This window comes from Colobus angolensis, unplaced genomic scaffold (genome assembly GCF_000951035.1).
Source record: "Colobus angolensis palliatus isolate OR3802 unplaced genomic scaffold, Cang.pa_1.0 Scaffold220, whole genome shotgun sequence".
Lineage (NCBI taxonomy): Eukaryota > Metazoa > Chordata > Mammalia > Primates > Cercopithecidae > Colobus > Colobus angolensis.
The window spans coordinates 385877-411243 of NW_012115378.1; the positions used below are offsets into that span (position 1 = coordinate 385877).

The 25367-nt window shown below is 49.8% G+C and overlaps 1 protein-coding gene across 3 annotated transcripts in view; it reads left to right on the forward strand.

Moving 5' to 3' along the window:
* CELF4 (CUGBP, Elav-like family member 4) overlaps positions 1-25367 on the forward strand; it is a 321661-nt gene that overhangs the window by 80064 nt on the left and 216230 nt on the right. The window lies entirely within an intron of this gene.

Consider the following 25367-nt stretch of genomic DNA (forward strand, 5'->3'; position numbering starts at 1 on the left):
TGCGCGATCGAGTCCGCCCATCGAGTCGACGCCGTCAGCTCTGGGCGGGGTGACTGGGGGGCGGCGTGGGAGGGGGCGCCGCGAGTGAGATCACCGCGGTTTATTTAAGGAGCCAGCCCTCGTCTTTGATAAACTATCGCGCCTCGGCCCTGGTTTATAGCTTCTGTGCGGGGGAGAAGAGAATTATTTATGGCCCCCCTAACTGGGTGTGATATCAGCCATGGCTATTATCGAGGCTAGTTCATCACCATAAAATAAGAAGTGTTCTTTGGGTCAAGGGTCTGCGCGGTCTCTCCTGTGGGTTCAGAGAGATGGGGCGGTGGTGAGAGGGGAGAGATATACGGCTGCTGAGTATCTAAAGATAAATGGAAAGATGTGTGTTTGTGGGCATAATTTAAAGAATTTCTAAATATAATGTTGACGCTTATACAATGGACACTGCAGGGAAGCACGTGTGTTCTATAAGTATGCACACCCATGCTTACACATGCATGTTTACATTCTTACCAAGCCAACCGTATGTAAACACACGTTTCCATTTCTACCCCACAGCGGGAAAGGTTAACCAGGTAGAAGGAGAGAAAATGCAACTCCGGGCGGGGGCAGCCTTCCTTTGCATCAAAGATCTTTCTTTACTCGTTTAGGAGTGGGGAGTGCTGAATTACACAGAGCCTTCCTTCCATTAAGACAGTCTTTGTATTGTATTTTGGTATTTGTGATTGCAAAGCACGGGGCTGAGTCATCTTAATAACATACCCACAGATGCAAATATATGGAAATCGAGCACCGCACAGATTTTGTGTGAAGCCCAGCTCTGGCAGGGTGGCCATTCCCCAGTTGTTTTTTCAGTGGCGCGGCTACATGCACATATATTATAGTAATTACTTTCTGGGTGCCCTCTGTAAGATGGCAGAAATATGCTCCACATCGCCCCATGTTATGTGTGAAGCATAAAGCCATATTGTAGGATAATCAAAGGCTTCTGAGAAAGGTTTGTGCTGATTAATAAAGTGTTTATGGTACTTTGTTTTGGGGGAGATTGTGATAGATATTTTAGAGCCACCCAAATGGAATAGAAAATACCACATTGTTATGGGAGGCCCTTCATCAGCTTGAGAGAGATTGCTGGGGAGTTTCATGATGGCTAAAAGCCAGAATCAGATGTGGAAACAGAAAGACAGAAGGTGGGAGGGGGAGGTTTAGGATTTTGAAAGGGGAGAGGCTGGGAACTGGGAGTATTTCAGTAGCAAGTGTGGATTGTTGAGGATCTAACATTAACTTGTGGTTGTTTATTTTACATATAATAGAATAGCTAAATGATGGAGTGTATTAGTTCTTTAATAATTTATAGAAATACTTTGATGTTGCAGTAATTACATTAAAGGTCACATATCAAAGGTAATTTGGTTGAGCAGCTGTGATGGTTTCTCAGAAGCAATCAATATCACTGTCCGTGGTGCTGATTTCACCAAGGGGCCTGCCAGATTAAAGAAGGCTTATTACCAGGCAGAAAGGCCCAGGGGAAATCAGGAGCACATTGGAGCGACGCGCCAGCCCCCCTTCCACCGATAATTAACACTGTTCCCCATAATCTGTGCTAATCCTTCATACTAGGAGATCCAGTGGCATTTTTCTGAAATCACAAAGACAAGTTGAGTAAGTTTGAGGGAAAGGGCAAAAAGAAACGTGAATGTATGTTGGGACGGGGAGGGGGGAAGATAGATAGAGCCCAACAGCAGAGCTGAAACATAGCCTAGAGTCCCCTCCAACACCGTCCCTTCTTCAAAGGCATCACAGGGAGACTCATGGCCTCAAAAACCTCATCAAACAATTATCGGGGCAGGCACGGCCCACTGGAGGGAGGGGCAGGAATAAAAGACCGGATTGCAGCTCGAAGTTCCGAGGGCACATTGTCTCCACACAAACCTACATGCAGACGAATGAAATACAAAATGACCAAGTAAAATTATTCTTTAAAGTGGAGTTGTTTTGGTTCCAGAAAGCAGATTTGGTGTTTTTGCTGTTGGTTGGTTCTCTCCTTTGAGATCAGAGAAAGTGTGCCACTAGCAAATGCAGGGACAGGACCAAGCCAAATGCTCTCACCCAACCAAATAATAGGTGCTCCTGCCAGCTGAGGCTGTGTTCGTGGCTGTCTGTTTGGGTGAGAGGCAGAGGGGGACCTCTTCTTATCTGGCACACTAGGTGCCCCAGCAAGCACACTTTATGTCTGACTAAGGAGAATGAAATTGAAAAAAAAAAAGAACCTGGAAAACTGGTAACCTCAGCAATTTAGACACTTTTCCAGACTTCAAAATCCATTGAAATCAATCCATTAAAATCAGCCCTCCACTTTCTCACTGAGCAGAGAAAGAGGAGAAAAGATAGTACAGGCAGCCTATGCTGTTTCTAGCGAGTTACGGAGCTCGCATCCTATTGCCAGCAAGAAAAATAATCCCATTGCTGTCATACACACACACCACCACCATCAGCATGAGCAACAATAACAAAATGACAGAGACAGAACTAGAGGCACCCCAAGCACATGTCTTCATTGGGGGCCTGAAAAGGGAAGCTGACATTTCTCTTGGGATCAGTGGAAGCTCAGAAACCAGACCACAGTGGCTGTTCTTACAAATCAGTGATACGTGATTCCCAGTATCCCTGGGAACCAGCCTAAGCAGAGCCCTCTGATGGCTGATGGAGTCATCCCTGGACCAGTGTCACAAATGGATTATTATTTTTGAGTTTGGCATGTTTCTAGTAGAATTAGATTATTAAACTATGAAGCTTCATCTGGGTCTTTTTGAGCACTGCCTTCTGCCAGAATCCAGGCAGAGTTTTTTTCTAATCTCTCTGCCTCTCTCTCCCTCATACTCTTGATCTCACTCTTTCCTGGCTTCCTGTTCTTTTCATGCCCATGCCCCTCTAGTCACAAAATTTGTTTCACTATCCACAGGGGACCGTCAACATAGGGCAGTCAATCCATCAACAAGTATGTCCTGTGTGCCAGACGTTCTGTAAAATACAGAGATAAGAAAACCACATCCACCTCCCCGCTTGGAATTGCCCACCAAGTTGGGGATGGAAGCCACACACACAAAAATATCTACATAGTCAACAATACAAGACAGCACATGTTATTATAAAATGGATAGTGTGGACAATTGTTCAATAATCACAATATTTTTAAGCACTTACTATACTACAGGCATGATGCCAAGCACTTTACCTACATTGCCTCATTTTATCTTCACAACCACCCTATGAAGAAGGCGTCATGATTATCCCCCACAGAGGAGGAGATTGAGGTTTGCCCAAGGTCACAAAATTGGTAAGTGGCCGAGCCAGGACCAGCAGTGAGTCTGCTACCAAAGCCCAGGATACCTGCCTCTGCCAGTGCCACCAGTTGCTTTAGGAATTTAGAGAGAACCAGGATGACCATAGAGTGGAGGAGTTACTCAAAGTTTTCATTCAGGATATGGGCAGGGTGGGAGTAAAATGAGTCAGATGGGAGCACCAGTCCAAGAAACTGCCCAGAGTCGAGGTACACACGACAGTCCAGGAGCTGGGCGATGCACACGGGGCAGCAGAGACCCACTCTGAGAACCACCCGGAGCCACAGTATGCACAGGAAACCTCTTGAAAGAAGTCTGTTCCTTAAAATCGACCCGTGATGCTTTGTCGCAGCTCCTCCAGCCGTTGGGACTTTATGGGGAATTGTCTTCCAGGAAGAGCCCTTCTATTTCCAAAGTTGGGAATACAGGGTCTCAAGGGAGATGCTCAGATGAGAGAAAACCAGGTGCTATGACAAACCGTGGCCAGCACTTTGTTCCTTTGGTAGCAGAAAGGGCTTCTCACCAGGGCTGGCAGGGAAAGAGCTGGGTCCAGTCAGTAGGAGGCCAGGAAGCAGTGGGAATTAGAGCTGGCCAGGGATGGGGGTGAGGGAAGTAGGAGCTGTATCTGTTTGGTAAACATTAAAGTTCCAACTCACTAGTTAAAGATTGGCTTTTGTGTCCTCACTCCAACAACCCTAGAATACAAAGCAAACTAACACACTCCTCCCTGCTGTCTCCCCCTTCCCCTCCCCTCATGTCAGCCTGGCAGACACGCAGAGTCCCACCATCACACCTCCCGACTCAGGTCACTGCGACTCAGGATGGGTCACTTCCATGGAAATTCAATGTGACCTTTGAGTTTACCAGGAAAGATGTTAAAGTGGGCAAATTCTTTTTAAAAGAGCTCAGTTAGATTTCTAGCACCACTATCTCAGAGTATCTCTCCATTCTATGCCTTCCTCTCACTTTTCTCTTTCTTAATCCCATTTTCTCCTCCTTTCTTTTTCTTTTTCTCTCTTCTCTTTGTGCCCCCATTTTCTCCTCTCTTCTCTCCCTCTGCACATTTTCCTCTGTCTCTCTCACCAACACTTTCTTCTTTTATCCTTCACACTTCGTCTCTCCTTTCTCTCTCCTCCCTCCCTCTTTCAACTTTGGCCCACCCCACCTCAACCCTGACACCCATACGAGGCTCCAGTGGGGCCCCCGTCACCATATGGGGGCTTCCCTGGCAAGGCCCATCTCCCTTCCTGACAGTCCTGCCATTGAGGGATCCATCTAATTTTATGTACAACTGTAAAGATGAATGATAAGTAGAAAGGATGCAAGCAAGAACAAGATGAATAAATTATAAAGGGCAAATGACGACAAGACAGGGGTCCCCAGAGACAGTGATATGATAACAGAAACTAAAGACGAATTTATGATGGATGTAGTTAGCATGTATGGAGGTTGTTAATTCTTCGGGGTAGTTTTACAACTTCTAGTGATTGGTGCAATCAAAGCTTTTCATTTTAGAAATGGGATGTGTTTCCACTTGTCTGTCCTATAGGCACAGTGTTGGCTTTTGTCTCTGAACAGTGAGTCTGGGTCCCATCAGCACCTGCATCTCCCCCTGCCACCTTCTGTGTCTCTGCAGAGATCATCTCAGCCAGATCCACACACTCTTCCAGTTCCCCGGTCCTGTTGTCCTTCCTCTTGCTGAGTGTATTAGCATGGGACTACTGTAACAAAGTACCACAAATTGGGTGGTTTAAACAACAGAAATGTATTGTCTCACAGTTCTGGAGGCTGGCAGTCCCAAATCAAGGTGTTGGCAGAGTTGGTTCTTTCTGAGGGCTGTGAGGGAGAATCAGTTCCAGGCCTCTCTCCTCACTTCTGGGAGCCTCAGGCATTCCTTGGTTGTAGACAGTGTTCCCTCTGTGTCTTTGTGTCACCTTCCCAGTGTACGCTGTCTGTGTTCAGATTTCTTCTTTTTATGAAGACAGCAGTGATTGCACTAATGACCTCGTCCTAACTTGATCATCTGCAAAGACCCTATTTCAAAGAAGGTCACTTTCATAGGTCCTGGGGTTAGGACTTCAGCATCTTGTGAGGGGAACACAGTTCAACCCACAACACTGAGAAAGGGGCTGCCCTGTGGCTCTTCCACAGTAGGGAGGATAAAGGCCCACAATAGTGTCTGAGTCATAGGGGTCCCCCAGCCTTTCCTCTGTATCTCACCTGGATTCATGCTTTTTTCTTTCTCTCTTGGGAGAATGGATGATATATCTTTCTTCTTTCTCGTATTCTCCAAAAAGAAGTATTCATCTGTCCTTTTAGGGCAGTGGTTCTCAATTTTGCCATGCAGGGTACATTTGGCATTGTCTGGAGATGCTACTGGCATCTAGTGGGTAGGGGCCAGGGCTGCTGCTGAATATCCTACAATGTACAGGACAGTCCCACAGCAAAACGTGATCTGGCCCCAAGTGTCAACAATGCCAAGGTAAAGAAACCCCATCCCGGGCCTAGGGCAGGTAGAAGGTGGGACAGTGAGTCCCTGGGGCAGAGCATTCCTCCCTTACTCGCTGGTTCTCATTCATTCAGGAAACAAGCCCAAAGGTCCTTAGAGTGTTACAAGAGGGAGGACTTGTGAAGAGGCAAAAGCTCCAATGGTGTAAGCACAGGGTAGGGGGAGTAGTACGGGCAGGAGCAGAGGGCAGAGCCCACCTCCGGGCATTAAGGATCATTTGTCGCCTGCCATTCACATGCACTCACGTCTACAGGGCAGACTTGACCCAAGGGCTTAGCAGTTTCAGCACCGACTCCAGCTCAGCTCTCTCCTGGGTTAGGTGAATGGAGACTTTGCTATAACGGAGCTGGGACGAGAACCCAGGCCTTGAGATCCGCTCATGTGGGCCATTTCTCTAGCCCATACCTTCAGAAGGGCCCCCACGCCAATAGCAAACAGGCTTGGCAGGCATGTACCAAGCCAGGCTTTCCAGCCAAACAGGACCTTCACCACAGGACACCAGCCTGGGCCCATTATACAGAAGGGAACACCAAAGATCCAAGAGGGAAGTCCGAAGCACTTTGCATCCAGATACTGAGGGCATAGGGGCTACATATGTGATGCCTTTGAAACTTGCCTCTTCTCTTCCACATTAGCCCTCAGCCCAGCCCCATTTCCCACTGTATTCATGCAAAATCTTTTCAATCTCCTCCCCACAGAGACATCTCAAAGTCCTCCTTCTCCCTGGGGATGTGCCCATAGTCTTCCCTCCTAGACTGTCCACTTTCTCCTTCCCTGCCCCAACCACTGTCCTGAGGGTTCCCTATTTTTCAAGCAAGTGGCTCTTGACTCTCACAGGGGCCTCATCTTCTCAGTGGCCCCCATGACAGAGTCCAGACCTGCCATGGACTGTGCCCAGAAAGGCTTCTTAACAAGTTTATCTGAAAGAACCAGAGAACCTCTGTGCCTGCAGTCATCATACATGATTTGAAGGAAATAAACAAACAAGAGGGCACATGAGATAATGAACAAAGGGAACCTGGGTCAGGTCCAGCCTGCCACCAACAAGCCACGTGGCCTGGGCAGAGCAACGAGCTCGGACCCTCCCTGGACACACCATCTAGACTGTGAAGGAAGTGGTGGGCCAGGTTGCCTCTCAACCCCTTCCGGCTCTGACATTCTTTATATTTCTAAGAATAATGAGATCAGCATTACTCACATTACTTAAAACAACAGGGAGATGAGAGGAGAGGGGGAGAGCGAGGACGACAGTGTCTCCTGCTCTCCACTACCCGAGGCCACTGGTGACAAGTGTAATAAAGCGTGGGTCAAGTGTGTCTCTCCTGATGCAGAGCATCCAGACTGCCTGCCCCCCAGGGCTGGGGCTGGATTCCTGATGGTACCCCCACCCCTGCCCTCTGCTCAGGTCTCATTCTAAGGACACCAGACAGGCATTTTGCAATTTTCACCCTGCCCCAGTGTGGATTGGATCACGGTTGCCATCACCCAAGTCAGCGGCAGCAGCGTTTACAGATAGCCTGCCCCCTGCGGAGTTTGGTTGTGGGAGGCAGGGTGTCTGGCGTCGGACAAAAATAAGTAAGACACGGCCTGTTGCAGAAGGAGTTTATAATCTGGTTTGGGAGGCAAGTGTGAAGACAGCTCATGATCCAGAAAATATCCTTAGGGGCCCCAAAAATGGTAGTGATGGGAAGTGCCCAGGAGTTCAGATGAGAGAGATGGCAGGACAAGCCAACATGCCCTGGAGAAGCCCACACACCACCACGGTGGCATTCTGCTTCCAGGCCCTCACTCCTCTGATGCATTCTTCAGAGGCTGGCCAAGGGTGTCATTGTAAGATAAAGGTCCCACCACCTGCAAACCACCGAGGGCTTCTGTCACCCACAAGATTCAGCCAGGGCAGACAACATCCTGGCCACAAACCCTCCAGATGCACATTGCCTTCCTGCAAGCTCCTCTTTTTCCATGTCATTTCCTCTGCCTGGACAGTTACCATTCATCCTTGGAGGCCCAAATCCAACATCACTTCCTCTGAACAGACTCTCTGCCCCGCTCGGGGAGCTTTCCAATCCATCCCCATCCGCACCCAGCACTGCCCTTGGGGCCCAGGCTGCTCTGTTAACTCCACAGTTCCCATCTTGGATTCCCAGCCTGTACCTGCTTTCCTGTTTCTGCGCCTGGACCTGGGACTGGCCCAGAGCAAGGATGGGCGGGAGGGAGGCAGCTCCCCCTCTGCTGAGCAACCTTGCTGGCCTTGGCATTTCCAGAGGCACCAACAGATCGTTCTGGCAGCTCCTATTCCAGCCATATCACCTCCATGCCCCTCCAGAAAGTCTTCAGCCTAGCTCACCCTGCGGGGGTACATTTGGAAAGAGGAGAAAGCCTCATTCTCTGGTCATGGATGTAGAAAGGAAGTGCTGTGTGGAAGGTGCTTTGGCCCTGGCAGGCGCCGCCGGTGCAGGTGTGAGTGTGGGCATGTGTGGAGCGAGGTGTGTGTCCACCGGAGCGGGAATGTGAGGCTGCCGTGAGGGCTATGCCTGCGTGAGTCCGTGTGAGGCTCCAAAAGGTTTGTTGACCTTTCGCCAGAAAACGAGGCTGAGAAACAGAATGTCTGTGTGAGCTCCTGCTTCGGAATGGATGTGTTTTAGGATTGGAGGGTTTCTGCTGGGGCGCATGTGTGTGGGCGTGCAGAAGGACACATGCCTTTGTTGTTGACCTGCAGGGATCCGGAACTGTAGGCTGCCACATTCCATCAAAAATGGGCAAGCCTGGGTGATAATAGAAAAAAAGGTATTGTTCTTTATTCTTTAATTCCTCATGAAAACAGCTGTTGTAAAGAGGAAAGGGCTGGAGTGCAGGGGAGATGAGTTCTCTCTAGGGCCCCGAAGTTTACTGTGGTTCAAGCACCCTTTTTTTAATCAAAGGCATTTGTGGTGTGTTCCCACGATCCCACCAGGGGGAGCCATGCCGGTGGCATCCTCTTCTGGTGGCTGAAGGAGCACAGTGTGTTTAATGGTGAGCCTGGTGTGGCCCACCCTGTGCCCAGCACAGAAGAGGCAAAATGATGCCGAACGCTCTGCTCCACCCTTCAGAACACTGTCAGCCTATGCAGAGGACACCAACCTGCTGGATGACTTGGGGAAGCCACCCAATCTTTCCAGGTCTGAGTTCCCTAATTTCTATCATGAAAATCACATGTGTGAGCCTTTTATATGGTGTGAATTGCTATAAATCATCCAAGTTGTATTATTAATGACAAAACAATGATGTGAGTGGGGATGACCTTCAGAGTCCTTTGCCACAATAAAGTCCTGTGACTGCTAATTCACAGATGAAATAATTAAGAGGATGATAAAAAATATAGAACAGCTCAAGTATACAGGTTGGACTCTATGTCCCGTTATATTTCAGAAAAGAGCTGGGATGACCAGAAAGGACTCCATGGAGCAGGGAGGACAAAAGTTGGTTGTGTGTGTAAAGAGAGAGGAACTCAGGAAATGAGTAAGAGGAGGAAGCCTTGGGGAGCTAGGGCAGTGTGAATTTTCCTCCTGGAGTTGGGGATGAGAACAGGGAAAATGTGTCTGGAGATGGAGGAGACTTTTCTCACACTGCTATGCTTCAGAGCCTCTAGCCCCTTACATCCTGTGGGCTTCAATCAACTCCATGCAGATCAGTTACTCTGAAATCCTGCATGTGCCGGGCATGGCTTCAGGCCCCAGCAAGTCCCCAGCTTCCCCGCTCCCTAGAAAGGCCCTGCCTCTTCCCAGCCTACCCACCAGAATCCTCCCAGGGTGTCAGGACCTAGCCCCACGCTCCCTTCCTCTGTGATGCTCCTCTAGGTTGCTGTAACCCACACTGATCTTGCCCTTGCCTGAACCTCTGCAGGTCAACAGCACCGGAAGTCTAAACCCTGGCTAAAGTGTGGGCATCAGATCAGCATCACCGGGTCTGTTAGAAATGCAGTCTTGAGCTTACTCCAGATCATCTGAGCCACATCACTCAGATAGCACCCACCACCCTTTAACAAGATCCCTGAGAGATTCGTGGGCACAAGAAGTTCAACCACCAATGGCCTAATGTTAGGCTTTAAATGATATTGTCTTAGTTGGAGCACTCCCAGAAGCAGACTCTAGACAAGCAAATTTGAGCGCAAATAGTTTCTTTGTGGGGGTGATCCCAGGAATTGGGTCAATAGTGGAGACAAGGAAGAGAGGAAATCAATAAGGGGTGTCTTATCAGGCAGACCAGCTACCACTGCGGGTGTTGCTGAACCCCACTGGGACTGTAGAGCTAATGTCAATCATACTCCTAGGAGTCATCCCACCCAAAGGGCCAGAGAACTGGGGTATTCATGCACCAATTTCCACCAGGTTGTGGCCAAGGATGTGCCCAGGGGTCTTCTGCTCTCTAGCTTTTCTGGTTTACTGCATGTGTGGGCAAAGTGGGCTCCACAGTCAGAGGAAGCCCTCGAGCTGGAAGTGCTGGTGCTGGTAGTTGGAAGTCAGCCCACTGTCACTGAGGTGGGGAAGAGAAGGGGTCATGGGCAGGACACCACCTACATCTACTGCAGATGGAGCCTGGCAGCGTCATCCCAAATAAGAGAACAAATCAAAAAATCCTGTCTCTCTAACCCCAATGACAGTTCCCATTCACTGTGTACTCGCTATGAGCCAGACACTTCACAAATATTATCTCATTTATTTAAGACAGCATCACCCAGGTCTTAACCAAGCCTTATTAGTGCTATTGTATGGAAGAGGAAACCGAGGCAAAGGGGCTTGCTCAGACCAGAAAACCATGGAGAGATCTGGCTCCAGAGCCCATGCTCCTTCCTCCTCATCCTAGGGCACCAACCCTGTAGAAAGCCAGAGCTGCATGAGGGCAGGAACCGTCCCTGTCACCCCAAGGCCACACACCAGGCTCTTCTGGCAGAGGACTCTGGCATGATTGCTAGACACCTGGGGTCCCTATGGGGCGGGGCAGTGGCCCTCGAGGTGTCACCCCACACCTAGCCTGCCTCTGCATTACAGAAGTCCTGTTCTGAATGGAAGGCAGAGCCTGATTCCATCCCCAGCTCTGCCTGGAGCCTTACTGTGTGCCCTTGGGAAGCCACTTAACCTCTCTGAATTGCAATTTCTAAGTGGCCACCCTTCCACTTAGAAATTCATTTGGCTGCAGTGGCCTCAACAAATAACGCTTTGGGTTTTTTGCACATCAGAGTCTGGGGCCTCATGTTGCTTCAGCAACATAACCATGCAACAGCAGCGACATAACAGAGTCCCTCTCCTCACTGCTGTCGGAGGGCATTGCATCTGTCATCAAGCAGAGCAGGTCCAGCTGCCTCTGTCCCTTCTATCTGGAATGCAAAAGGTTTCCAAGAGGCCCCCTCTCCAGGAGACATCTAAGTATGTCTCATTGGCCAGAACTATGTCACAGGGCCACCCTAGCTGCAAGGAAGTCTGGGAAAGAGGATATCTTGCCAAAGACTATGCACATGTCTTCCATGAACAAATCTGTGCTTCTTCAATGAAGAAGAAGGGCCGGATAATATTGGTAGGACCTGGAAGAGTCTGCCTTCACACAGCCTGGTAGAGATGGTCAGGGGTTACAGAAGAGCAAGCTGGCTGGAGCAGCAGCCGCCACCTCCCCGCCCCACAACACGTGCGGCATTTGCCTTCAGCTTAGATCACACCCTGATGCTTCCATGAGGACGCTTTGTCAAGAAAGCAATCTTAGGGTGTGGTCCAGAGGAGCTTCTTCATGCAGCGCTGCTAACTCTGCATGTTTATTCCAGCTACTGACAGGGTTTCCAATTCTGTGAGATTCATAAAGGGGAAGGGAATAAAATTTCAGCTACCCTTAGGTAGCGTATTTGTGTCCTCTGTGTCTTTCTCGAGTTTGTGCCCTTCTGTGCCTTTGTGTGTGGCTTAAATATTGACGAATCAAAGGCCGCCATGCCAGCAGACAGCTGTGCCACACCACAGGCATTCCACAGGCGATTCCCCACTCCCACTTTTTTGACAGTTGCACCAGAGGTCTCACACTGTCTGAAAGTGGGTCGGCCAGCTTTCAGGGCCAGCAGCAATGGCACCAACTTTATTTTCAGAGACTGAAGCAAGACCTCTTTTGTAAAGGGGTGTGGGGTGAGGCAGGGGTGCTCTGTGCAAAGCCTGCCTCAGATTGACCCTCTCGGTAAGCTTCAGCATGGCTGAGAGCCTGGAAGGAGGGGACCAGGGACAGCGCGGGCTGGCCTGTGCTGCCCTGTACTCCTGAGGCCCTCCCTCATAGCCTCTGCCAGTGGCCTGGGCTGTCCCACAAGGTAGTGAGCCTCTGGTCATAGATGTGTTCAAGCAGTCTGAGTCGCAGGGTTCTGGGGTTGATGCAGGTAATTCCAACATTGGACCAAATCAGTTCTGGGGGCGAGTTAAGATCCCATGATTTTTTCTAAGTTTTACTAGCTTAACCATCATAAATGCCCACATAGAACCAGTCGCAGTCCTCAGCCCCAGCCAGTTTGGCTAGGTCCCAAATTCCCTAGCCTCTAGCCTGGACTAATCCTCATCTCTGCTTCAGGCCTCCCAAGTTCTCCCTTCTCTGAAGACCATCAGGCCTTAGAGGCCAAACCCTCCATGCCACTGGGCAGGCTCAGGCCTTAAATTTAACAACCCAGCCTCCAATCCCAGCTCCACCACTCTGAGCTGTGTGACCTTGGGCTAATCACTTAACTTCTCTGTGCCTCAGTTTTCTCATCTCAGCCCTGGGGTGCCAATAGTTCTTTTATCCAGGGGCTGTGTATGGATAGCATGAAGCATGCAAAGTGCCGAGCATCCTGCTACTCTTACACCCAGGAAATGTGCATAATGACGGTCTCTCTACGGCTGTCACTCTTGCTGCAGTGACTCTGTCTCCAAGAAAGGAGTGAATCTTCCTACCTGGCCCCTTCTGATCCATCCGCGGCCCCTGGCTGCCCAGGTCTGGAGGGCAGCCAGCACGGGGTGCATAGCAGCACACCGCCCAGTTCGACAGCCTCGTGTAGGGCTGGCTGCAGGGAAGGACCAACAAACCCCACCACACTGAATGGAAACCACTGTGAGAGTGGCGGGCAGGTCCATAAGGATGCTGGAGCTGGCCCTGCCAAGGCCTGGCTGTGCTGGAAGAGGAGGGCTCAAGATCACCACCTTCATGCCCCCACAAGAGGTGTTAGTTAAATTTGTCCTCATGGTTTGCACAATCCCCCACATGAGACCTATGTCATACCTCCCTCTCCACTCCCTGTTCACCGTTCTTCACACAGAAACAGGGCAGCACCCCTGGAATCCGGGCGAGCACAGCCCAGACGATTGAAAACCCTAACCAGGGAGAGCAGGGGCAGAGTCAGGCCCTGGACACTCTCATGGGTTAAGATGGTCCGGGAGGCGCTTCAAGGCCAAGAGACAGAGGGTCTGAAATGAATATGCATTCAGCCTCTCCCAGCAGCCCTGACAGCTGGCATCCAGCAGCTGGAACAGCTCAGAGCCTGGGAGTAGGTTTGTAATTCAATCCAGTAAGTGTTTCCTGAGCACCCACCAGGAGCATAGCTCCACACTAGGTGCTGCTTGGCAGGTGGAAGTGAGGAGAGGGCGAGAACCCTGCTGCCCCTGGGGCTTCCCTCCTATGGAGGAGAAAAGATGTACATGCCAAGCAATTAGAGGACAATGGATCAAGACTCCAGACTGCAATGTAGAGCTGGGAGTGGTTTGGGAGTGCTTCAAGACAGGACTGCTTACTGAGTGTCACACTGCCTGGGCAGGAATTGGCAGGATCTAGGTGGATGGAGGGGGCTGGAGATGTCACTGCAGTGAGGTGACAGCAGAGGCAAAGGCAAGGAGGAGGGAGAGATCAGGGAGCACTGACTGGAGTTCAGGAAGGGCTTGGGGGCTGAACTTAGCCTGAGTTGGGACCCCCGTGGGTAAGGCCTTACACATCCCACTGAGGAGCTTGTTCCCTTTCCTTTGGGTTCTTGGGAGCTCATGAAGCTTCCTAAGTAGGAGAGTGTCCGCTTCCACATGGTACGTGACATGGTCTGGATGGGGAAGGCCTGTGCCAGTCCTGATGAGACGACTGAGGTGGAGAAGTGACATCAGGAACAGGAGCTGGGACCAGTGGAGAGCCTGCCTCAGTCCCTTCCCAGGAGCAGCCTCAATGGGCACAGGCTGGCAAGAGCTACTCACTTGGTTTGGGGCAAGTCCTACCGGTGAGGGGTTAAGGGAAACTTGGTTCCCTCTGGGCCCTAAAGCTGGTGAGGGAAGTGGGCATTGCCCTGACCACTTGAACATTTGTTGCACCTGAAGAAGAAAGTCTCCATTCAGGGCAGGCCACGCAGTGCTGGAGAGGTTTCCAAACCACCTCATCTCACTACCGCATGTAGGGATTTCTTTGACATTCAGATTTATAATAAATGTAAAGAAAGAGGTTCTCTCTCTCTCTCTCTCTCTCACACACACACACACACACACACACACACACACATACACAGTCATGAAGAGTCAGGATCTGCCTGGGATCCATGTGTTGCAAATGCTCCCTGGGTGATTTCACTGCTCCTCCAGCTTCAGAAACCCTGCTCCTCTGTTCTTTGTCCAGCATTGTCAGAAAATACTGATTCCTCCTCTTGGGCTAGAAGAGTTTGATCCATGAGGTGGGCTCCACTCTGCCATTATGTTTTCCTCCTGAGGGTCAGGGAACCTCAGAAAAGTGGAGTGGGAAGGGACGTAAGCATCACTCGCCTAGACAGTTGGATACAGCGCTGCTGGGATGCCACATTTGGGTCTGTTCTCATTTGCAACATGGCCTTTATCTTGAAAAGGCTCCATGATTGATAACCAAGTAAACCTACCCTAATTCAGAAGAGCTGGGGAGGACACCCATTTCCATTAGCAACCATATTATGGGGTGTGCTCAGTGAAGTTTTATTGCTTTTGAGTAGACAACCCAACAGTGCTTCCAAGTTAACGTCTAACACTGCTTTAATGAGCAGATGCAAAGCCTGCACAGCAGGCTGATGAACCAGCACAGTGATGAAGTGGCACAGAGGATTCGTAAGCCACTTGCAAACACTGGTCTTAGGTTGACAACATATTCCTGCACATAGAACTTTGTCTACACTACTTATTTGCTGATCAAAATTTTCGATAGATTTTTCAAAGGCCAACTTTACATCTAAAGTTCAAATTACCCTCTATTCTGACTCGGTAGCGTTGAAATATACAAAGACTTCGGCCAACTCCTTAAGTATTCAGTATCTAACGGATGCAACGAACTTGCGGTGGCCAACGCACAGAGGGTCATAGTTCTTGCAGAAAGCTTTTCTTGATGGGCTTGAACCCTCATTCTCTAGCCATCCCCCAGGGATTCACTGGGGCTGTCCTGCGTTGTGAAGTGGCAGTGGGGGCTACCTCCCACTGGTGCCCCTTAATACTCTCAGACCCCATGGAGTTTTGCTATTGGTTTGTGTGCTTCAGCCTGCACCATGCCTGGATGTTCCTCAAACTCTTCTAGCTCCTGTTAAGTCAGTGGGCAAGAACCTGATCCATCACTGATAGATAAATCAATGGAAGCAAACCTGCTATCTGGCCACTGTTTGAGCCCTCCCTCACTCCTGCCCAGAGGTTCTGGGAAGACAGTATGTGCCATCTTCTCCTATTCTTATTAAACGATTTATCTGGGGGAACTTAATATTTTCTTTTTGGATAAACTGAGCTAATGCGATGTGCTTGTTTTAATTTGCAGGGTTAACTGATCTAATTATCTGCGGCGTTTAGTTAAATCCTTGTGCCTGGGCCGGCTGCAGGTGTGGGCTTTGAATCCTGCCAACAGGAAATCTCTTAAAACGAGCTGATCTAACTCAGCGGGTCTGCTGGTATGAGGGATTTTCTAATAATGCATGAATTTATTAACGGCCAAAGATAAATAGAGGATATATTTACATTAAACAAATTCACAAGGAACTGTCTGCTGCTTCCCCGGCCCCCCTCCCAGCAGATACATCCCCCAACTCCACATCACTGTCTGTGCCGTACAGGTGGAGCAGAGAATGACTCTGAGGCGCTCCTTGCAGCTACAAGTAGAGGCCGCTGCCATCATGACACGAAGGGGTAAGCAGGTCAGGCAAGGGTTAAAGATTAGATTTTTAGTTGGTCCCAGACTCCAAAGGAGCCAGTGGTGTTGCCCTGCTCCCTAAAAGTTGGCACAGTCTTGCAGTTAACAGGTCCCTCCCTCTGAAGAAGGAAAGTGATGATCCCACTTTCCCTAAGCTGGGAAGATGGCCCCAGGAAATCTTCGTTTGGAACTGAGTGCTACACTTTCAGGGAAGTATGTCCAGAGAAGGTGGCCAGGACAGGTGATATGGTTTGGCTCTGTGTCCCCACCCAAATCTCATCTCAAATTATAATACCCGTAATCCCCACATGTTGAGAGTGGGACCTAGTAGGAGGTGGTTGGATCATGGATGTGGTTTCCCCCATGCTGTTCTCGTGATAGTGAGTGAGTTCTCACAAGATCTGGTGGTTTTATAAGGGGCTCTTCCTCCTCTGCTCATTGGTTCTCTCTTGCCTGCTGCCATGTAAGATGTACCTTTGCCTCTGCTTGCCTTCCACCATGATTGTAAGTTTCCTGAGACCTCCCCCGCCATGCTGAACTGTAAGTCAATTAAACCTCTTTTCTTGTTAAATTACCCAGTCTCGGGTATGTCTTTATAGCAGTGTGAGAATGGACTAATACAACAGGAGAAGGAAATCCTTCCTCCTGAAGCTAGCTGAATGGCCGATGCCATCCATCTTCCAGAAAACAGCCTTGGCAGATATAGGTGTGGCCAGATTGAGGCGGCAGGAGGAAAATCTTGAGAGGCAGGTAGAGGGGACTCACCCCACACAGATGTCCTGAGAGCCTGGCTTCCCAACCCCTGCCCTGCCATGGCCCTGACCCACTAGTAGCTGCCCCATCCCTCTTCTGGGGGCTCCAGAAACCCTCGCAGAGGCTAGGTCTCTGAGGCCAGCACTGTTCAATGGGAGTGGAATTAGTACTCCAGAAACGCACTTTGCTTGAAATACCATTCAGCTGCATTGTTTGAAACACAGCTTCAGGATCAGGCCAAGCAGCCAAAGATGCATTTGAAATGCATTTCCCATTACCTAGGGTCCAGGTGCCCTGACAGCCCGAGTCACTCAGTACTGACCTGTTTTCAACTAGCATGGAGCTCTCCCTCTTCCACGTGAACAATCCTGGATAAAATCATACTTGCAAAGGCCCATGTAGAATATGCACACACATGCAAGATGTACTTGTGCACACACAGGTGTAGCTGCACACTCATCACTCAAACACACACACATGCATGTACATATACACACCAGAGTGCATGCCATATAGGTGCACACAAAAGTATGTGTACATAACAGATGAAACGAACATATAACACACATGGGAGAGACACATGACATCCTACACATGTCCACATGTGGGCACATGAACACACATGTGCACACACTTTCTTGGACTCCTTTGGAATTGAAAGAGAATGTAGTTCTTTAGGGACAGCTGAAGATAAACTCTTGATTTCTGATTTCCAGAGCAGTTTGGACAACGTCCTCTGAAATGCATTAAAATGCTAATCACAGCATCTGTCTGAACTCTGGCAGCTGTGTGACTTGGGGAGAAATGGAAACAGACTGAATTCTGAAGCCTGGGACTCTTCTTTGACTCTCCTTCCCTTGCTCTCTCCTTTATCTCTCCACTGCCCTCCCCTACCTGCTCCCCTGTGGGCTCTACTCAATACCAGCCTCTGTGCCACCTCATCCTCAGCCTAGTCCACAGTGGCCATTGACTCTGCCTGACTTTTCCGAGTGCATGGCTCCCATTGCTAACAAATAAAGCCACCTCCCTTATTCTGGCTGTGCCCAAAACTCCCTGCTGTGGAGTTGCCCCAGCCCATGTGCAGGATGGGCAGGGCCAAGTTCCAGACATGGCCTGCATCCCAGAAATGGCCTCCCGCCCTCTGGGACCCCTGTTCTCCCCAGGTGAGAGTAGAGAAAGTGCCTGCTAACAAGGTACAGATGGTAGAGGTACTCTATTTAACCTAAAAGAAGTGAGCTCTGATGTGGAATGTCAGGCAGTGTACCAAGCAGGGCAGGGAGAATGTTTTAACCAGAGTAGGTTTCTGACACCCCGTAATGACCCATATATTGACAAGGGATGGGATCAGGTGGGGGTCTGAGACTCACACTCCTGAACACCCTTCACTGACTCAGTCATTCATCTTGTGACCATTAGCTCCTCCCCAATCCCCACCACCTCCCACTCTGACCTCAGGATCTGGGACAACACTGGCTCCTGACTCCCCCACCCGTGAGCATGTGACTCCACACCTGCTGAGTGGCTCCACTAGTTTCCTTTGCCTGGCGTCCTCCTATGTCCACCCCAAGCTCCTTCCACCAGGTCAGTCCTTGACCAGCATTCCAAACTTAGCTCACATGCCACCTTCTCCAGGGAGCCTTCCCCAATCTGGATAAGGCTAGATAAATGCCCTCTCCTGCATGCCTAGAATTTCCTATGCCTACCTCTGTTTACCAGAGTTTAACATGACCGCTCCACCCTAGCCTGTGCTCTCTTTAAGGGCAGAGACTGGGTCCTACCTATTCATGTGGATAGGCACATGAATAGGTGCCTATCCATCATTGGCACAAGGCTAGCCTGCTAAGTTCTCAGTAGCTGTGAGACTGTTGGAATGCTGTGGGTGGCTGCATGGGTACATGAACCCTTCGGACCAGACCCACTTTGTAGGAGTCCCTAAGCAGACATCCTGGGGGTTGTCTGCCCTTTCTGCTGGGACCTAGAACAGGCTCTGGTCAGGCTTGTGTAAGTACAGACCTCACACCAGGTTTCATGCGCCCACATCCCCAACCCCACCCCATGAAGATTGAAGCTCCCAGCATACCACAGTTCCATTTTTCCTCTTAGGCATCAAACTGTCATTTCACTAAACACCATCTGGAGACTCCTGGCCTCAGCCCCTCACTTCTCCCAAACTCTTATTAATGTGATGGGTGTTTATTCCTTCTTCCTCCTCTTCCACTTCCTTCAGAACATCTCAGCTCTGTGGCCTGCAGACATTCATCTTATCTTCAGGGAGCTCAGCTCCGCTGGGGAGGGCAGCTGTCTCGCGCTTGGCTTTAGGCAGCTGACAGTGATAAAGAGCAGACAGAAAGAGCAGGCGCGACTCAGCAGGCCCCGTGTGGAGCCTTATCCCAGCTGTCCTGGAAAGGGGGATGTCAGAGGCGAGCTGAAGAAGGAACCCGGTTAAATGTGGTCCACAGTGGCCTTTGACTCTGCCAGCACTCCAGGACCCTCCGTGGCTCCCTGGCGCTATCAAACAAAGTCAGGATTCCTAACCCCAGCTCCTGGACTCCCATGATTCTGCTGCCAGCATACTGAGCTCTCCTTTCCTTCCTGTGCCCATGTTGTGGCTGTCATCTGAATGCATCCCCTGCCCCAATTGTTGCTTGTCCTTGAAGAAGTTCATGTCTTCCTCCTCCATGCAGCCTTTCCTGACTACCTCATGCATACCAATTCCCTTCCATGACACTTACTGCATAACCACATTATTTTTGCTCAGTGCTCCAATCCACATTGCACTCTGTTTTATATCATGAATTTTATCTCCCTGAACCTACACAGACTCCTCTGATGGTACCCACAGAGCCATCCCAGCTCTGGGCACACAGTGGGCCCACAGTCAACCCCCACTGTCTTCAAGCAAAGCGGACCTGCAGCAGTGATACCACTGAGACAAACCTCAGCTCTCTGAGGGTTGCCCGGTGGCCCTTGAGGTACTGGCACACAGAGCCCTCCCCCAGTGTCCACATGGAGGCTGCCCACTCCCACCTTCCACCATAACCTGGCTGGCACTCGGGACCGGCTTTCTTCCCCTGGTAGAGCATTAAGCTAATGTGTGTTGTGTCTCATTAGTGGCATTCTGTTTGTGCCAGGGCCAGGCAATTTGATGGGTGGTTGATTGGATATTCTGTTTATTCATGGCAGGAAAAGCATTCTTTATTGAGGACTGGGCAGCACATTTCTGTCCCCATGGCACTAAGATCCTCTGGAAATCAAGCAATTGTAAATTAAGACTAAATAAATAATATATAATAAGCAATAAAGATTGCAGGCCTCCATGCAAAGAGCTTTCCTCAGGCATCTCCCCAACCTGAGAGACACCAGCCAGCCCAGAGCCTGCAGGAAGGTTGACAGGAATTGCCCTCTTTAATTGATACGTGAGGAAACTAAGTAAGGCCTGTGGAGGTTAAGAAACTTGCCCAGAAGCAGGATAATGGTGATCCAGCACGTGGCAGTGTCCTGAGGACCCAGGAGACCCAAGGAGACTCCTCACAGACCTGTCCATTTGCTGAGATTGCACACAAGGAAGTAGTTATCCCAGGAGAGCATCTGAGAACATCAGCTTGGGCTTTCTTCTTCTGTCCCCCTTCAGGCAGCATTGCCAGTGTGGGTGGGCCAAAATGGCTGAGTTTAGAAGTCTGAAGATAGCACTGTGGCCCCTGTTCCCTGTGAACCAGCCAGGGCAGGCTAAAATTTGGGCTTCTCCACTCCCCATCTGTTAGATGCCTCCCCTGGCAGGGCTGCTCCGTGGCCCACAGAGTACCAGGGGCTCTGAGATTCAAAGGACTGTGATTCTCAGCCAGCCTGTCTGAGAAACACACCTCCACACCCAAAACAGCAGGCCAGCCAGAGCACCAAAGCCCATCCCAGGCAGAGTCCTGAGTCATGGGACAGATATGGACAAAGCTCTGATGTCGCCCCTGAGGGCTCACATATGGTCCAAGTATCCCACCCTGCAGCCCCAGTCAGGGGCATAGAAAGGGCTGCCTGAGTCATTCTGCAGCCAGAACAGTGGGAGGGGAGAGGCTGGCCATTGATGGGAGTCTTTAAGAGCCCCGAGCCGGAGGCATCAGAAAGGCCTCCCAGATAGAAAGGCAGTGTGTGGAGCTTGGCTGTAGAGATGCAATCTACATGTCACTCAGCCCAGGCCCCACTCCAGCCAACCTTCCCGCCTTCCTTCACTCTTTTTCTGCTCTTCTTCTTCATCCTGGCTAAAACTAATTGTCTCTCTCACCAGCCTGAGCCCCGTGCTTTCCAGAGGTTTATGCATGAAACTAATTATGCACCGCTAATTTAGAAGCTAGCAGCTTTCCCGTTACTGTTCATTTGATTTGGGTTGTTCTGCTGAGTGGCATTTCTGTAAATATGCCACAAGGCTGGGGGCCTGTCAGGGAGGGCAGCCTGAGTTCGGGGTCAGGAGGAGGGGCCTGGGTGTCTGGGGGTGGCAGGTGTGGTACACTTCATGTGGGAGAGGGGACAGGAGGGCACCATTACCATAAACCAAGGAAGGCCTCATTAGCAGCCCTGGATGGCCCTGCCAGGAGGTAGGAATATGACTGTAAAATGTCACACTCAGTTGGGTGGGGACAGATTAGAAAACACCCACAAAGGTAAGAAAAAAAAGCTCCAGGTTGGCAGGAGTGTTTAGAGGTCCCAGACACTGCAGGCCAGGAGCTGGGACCGACTGAGCAAGGTCCGGGCTGGAGAGGAGCAGTGACAATAACAGTGGTCATTGCCCTGGGAAACTCCCTCCAAAGAAAGATCTCAGGCCCAGCTGGGTGATGGCACTGCAGTCCTGGAGGGCTGGCATCCTAAGATCCAGGAGGGAACAGGGGTAGGCAGGACTCTTTGGCCCAGGTCCAAAGACTTCTGTTTCCACTTCCAATTATAGCTTCTTTTGTGATCCTAGGGAGACAGTTTAATCTCCCCAGGCCTTGAGATACACTTCTGGTAATTGGGAAGAATCATTTCAAGTTGATCACGGGGTTCAGTAGAGACCCCATGAAATGAGAGACCTGAAGAGTTTTTTGTGAATTTCCTGACACAGTCCACAAACATGTCAAGTGCCTCTGATGGCCCAGCAAGGGCTCTCTGGGGAGTTGCTTGGGCTCTTGGTTCTCTGACCTGCTGCAGCCAGGCCCGGTGCCATGGACATGTGAGGCTCAGTCACACAAAGCCCTGAACTCTCAGGAGGGCCCTGTGCTTGGCTCAATGCTCTACAGTCATCATCTTGAAATTCTTAATCGTTTTTGAACTAGGGACTCCACATTTCCAATTTGCACCTGCAAATCACATCGGACCCTGTCCTCATGGAGGAGGTTCTCTAGGGACTTCTGAGCATTAATTGTGTCTTCTGGAAAAGGAGCTCCCTGAGGACAAGGGCTGTGTCTTCTCCTGTAGTCCCCTAGAGTGCAGGTCCACAGAGTGCTCAACAGAGAACTCAGGCATTTCAAATGGTTCTTACACATGGTGCACCTTGCATTGTCTAAAACAAGGGTGCCCAATCTTTTGGCTTCCCTGGGCCATATTGGAAGAAGAATAATTGTCTTGGGCCACGCCTAAAATACACTAACACTAATGATAGCTGATGAGCCAAAAGAAAAAAATCGCAAAAAAGAAATTCATAATATTTTTAAAAGTTTACAAATTTGTGTTGGGCCAGGGGTTGGACAAGTTTGAATAAGTCAAATCTTATCTATCTATCATGCACACTGCCCTTTTACTTCCCTTCATGGCCCTAGTAAGCATCTTCCAACAACCCTACTCCCCTCTCCCAGCAAACACGGGAGCCCCAGTTCTCACTTCAACATAGAAAAGTAGATGTCAGCACTTGCTGCAACAGCGACTCGTGGATGCTGACAACCCCACTGTTGACTCCAATCTCTGGTGACTAGGAGCCTGCCCAGCTGGCAGCTCAGAGATCTCAGGATGCATCCACGAGGGAAGGATTAGGAGAAAAATCAGACAACGCCTGCAGGGCTTGTGGACAGACAGCCAGAGAGGAAGGCCTCCGGAGGAGCAGACACAAGGGTGAGGAGAGATGTGGCACCAGGAGCCACTGATGGAAAGCCCAGCTTGCTGCCTGAAGGGAGGCTACTGAATACCCCCAGGAGACCAGTGATGCTTACTTCTCCTTTTTCCTGCTTGAGACCTCCAGGCAATGCTAGAGAAGCCTTTCTGCGACAGGGGTGGGCAAATGGATACAGAGGCACCCGCCAGATCATCCTCCTACCTCTGCTGAGCTCTCAGGGTGCTCCAGGGAGTCAACAGGGTTCACGGTAGAGTGAAGCTTATCACCTACTCTCCTCTGCTCTGCCACCCATTTGCCGTAGACCAAGTATCAATTACTGTCTCTGTGCCACATTTCCTTCATGGGTAAGATGAACTTGGTCCTCCCAGGAGCCCTTTCCGCAGTACCATTCTGACCCCCTCATTTTCCCCTAATCATGCCTTGTCCTTCTCAGCATCCTCACCAACAGTCAGACATGTGCAGCTTCTAATTCCAATCCAACCAGAGCACCCATGTGGCCTTGTAGCTAGTCTCCTACCTGCAGTGGCCTGTACCTCCATATCTGCAAAATAAGCATGACAATACCTTCCTTTGCATGGCTGCCAAGAGGAGGGGATAATGGCAGCCACTCACTGAGCAGAAGCTACTGCTGGGACTCGGTGACCACAGACTATTCTGGCATACAGCCACATTGCTTAGCAGGACAGCTCTGGCTGCCTGAGATGATATGCCTCCTTTCACCAGCACTAAAATCTACCCCATCTGATATGGTTAGGCTTAGTGTCTCCACCCAAATCTCATCCTGAATTGTAGTTTCCATCATCCCCACTTGTTGTGGGAGGGACCTGATGGGAGGTAATTTAATCATGGGGGCGGTTCCCCTCATGCTGTTCTCATAGTGAGTGAGTTCTCACAAGATCTAATGGTTTTATAAGGGGCTTTTCCCACTTTTGCTCCGCACTTCTTGCTGCTACCATGTGAAGAAGGACGAGTTTGCTTCCCCTTCCACCATGATTGTAAGTTTCCTGAGGCCTCCCCAATCATGCTGAACTGCCAGTCAATTAAACCTCTTTCCTTTATAAATTACCCAGTCTTGGGTATATCTTTATTAGTAGCATGAGCAGAGACTGCTACGGCACTCTTGACAGCAAATCTCAAGCCCTGCCTCCACCCTGGGACTTGATAACTCCCATAGGACTTGATGGGGAATCAGCCTCCACACCTGTGGAGAACTAGTTGCTTCTGTGGGGTGGCTCCTGTCTTCGATATCTTCTCCCAAGCCTCTCATACCCCAGGCATGCAATAGACAGCAGGGAAGAGCTGTTGAGTGAAATGGACACACTGTGTGAATTACACTCTTGGCCATCCACACTAGCATGTGATGTATTATATGGCATTCCTTGTCTTTGATGCTGGTTTTTCCTTCCCTTGATGGACTCTCAGTGTCATTTTCCAGCAGGCTTTTTCCTTTCCCATAGCAAACCTTAGGAGACCCACCTCCCACATCCAATCAACCCACAGCTGTTACTTGGCATTGATGCCAAGTGTCTAAGACTGCCAGAGAGGCAGGCCTCATGCTGAGCCATAGTGACCAGACTTCTGTGGGAACCAGTGCTGAGTAATGGTTCAAATGGTAACCAGCATTAGCAAATAGTTCCTGTGATAATTGCAGCCTAATTTGTGTGTGTGCACATGAATTAGCATGCATCTGTATGCCATTAGCACTCTGAATTATCTCCTGAGCAGCAGCGCTTGCCTCAGGGCCCTGTGGACAAAGCCAACAGTGAGACATATCTAGAGCTCAGTTTCTTCTAAGAACAAAGGACCGATAAACAAGATTTCAAGGAGAGGAAAGAGTTTGCTTCCAGACCATTCTGTGCTCCACAAGCTGAACTTCTGGCCATTCCATGGCACAGAAGCAGAGAAAGTCAGGAAAATCCAGACCTCATCACTGTTGGTAGTTGGGCTGCTTGATGTCCTCAGCTGGAACCTCCTGGAAAAGAAACAAGGGTAATTCAGGAACCCCTCGCTCAGCATAAGAGCTGTGTTCCTAGTTGGACTACAGAGAGGACGGTGTTCCATTTTAAATGTGTCCAGGGAGTTATTTGAAGAACTCCTTATATAAAGTGGGTGATCATTTCTGGACTTGAGTTTTCATATCACAGACTTCCTAAGTACAGAAACTTATAGGGTTAAGATCTCTACACAGACCCACTCATATTCAGACATGGCAAGCCCTGGGGTCACGGTGATTCTTAGGAAACTTCCCGAAGAAGCACCAGTGATACTGGGTGTATTTCTTTGACTTCCTCCCTCTTGGCCAGTACTACCCATCCATTCAGAATTTGAACTGCTAGGTTTTTGTAAAAAGTACCTCAGAATTGCTATTTGATTTTCTATTTTTGGTTTTCTGAAAAGTCTTTCAATATGATAAACTGCACATCATGCCATTCAAACTGCCTTCCAGGGACATATGTATTTAGAAGAATGCATCTTCACACACACAACAAAACAAGTTGGTGTGGTGTTAGGGGCTGAGTGTGCAAAGTCAATGAGGATAGATTGGGGTGTTCCAGCGATGGCCAAT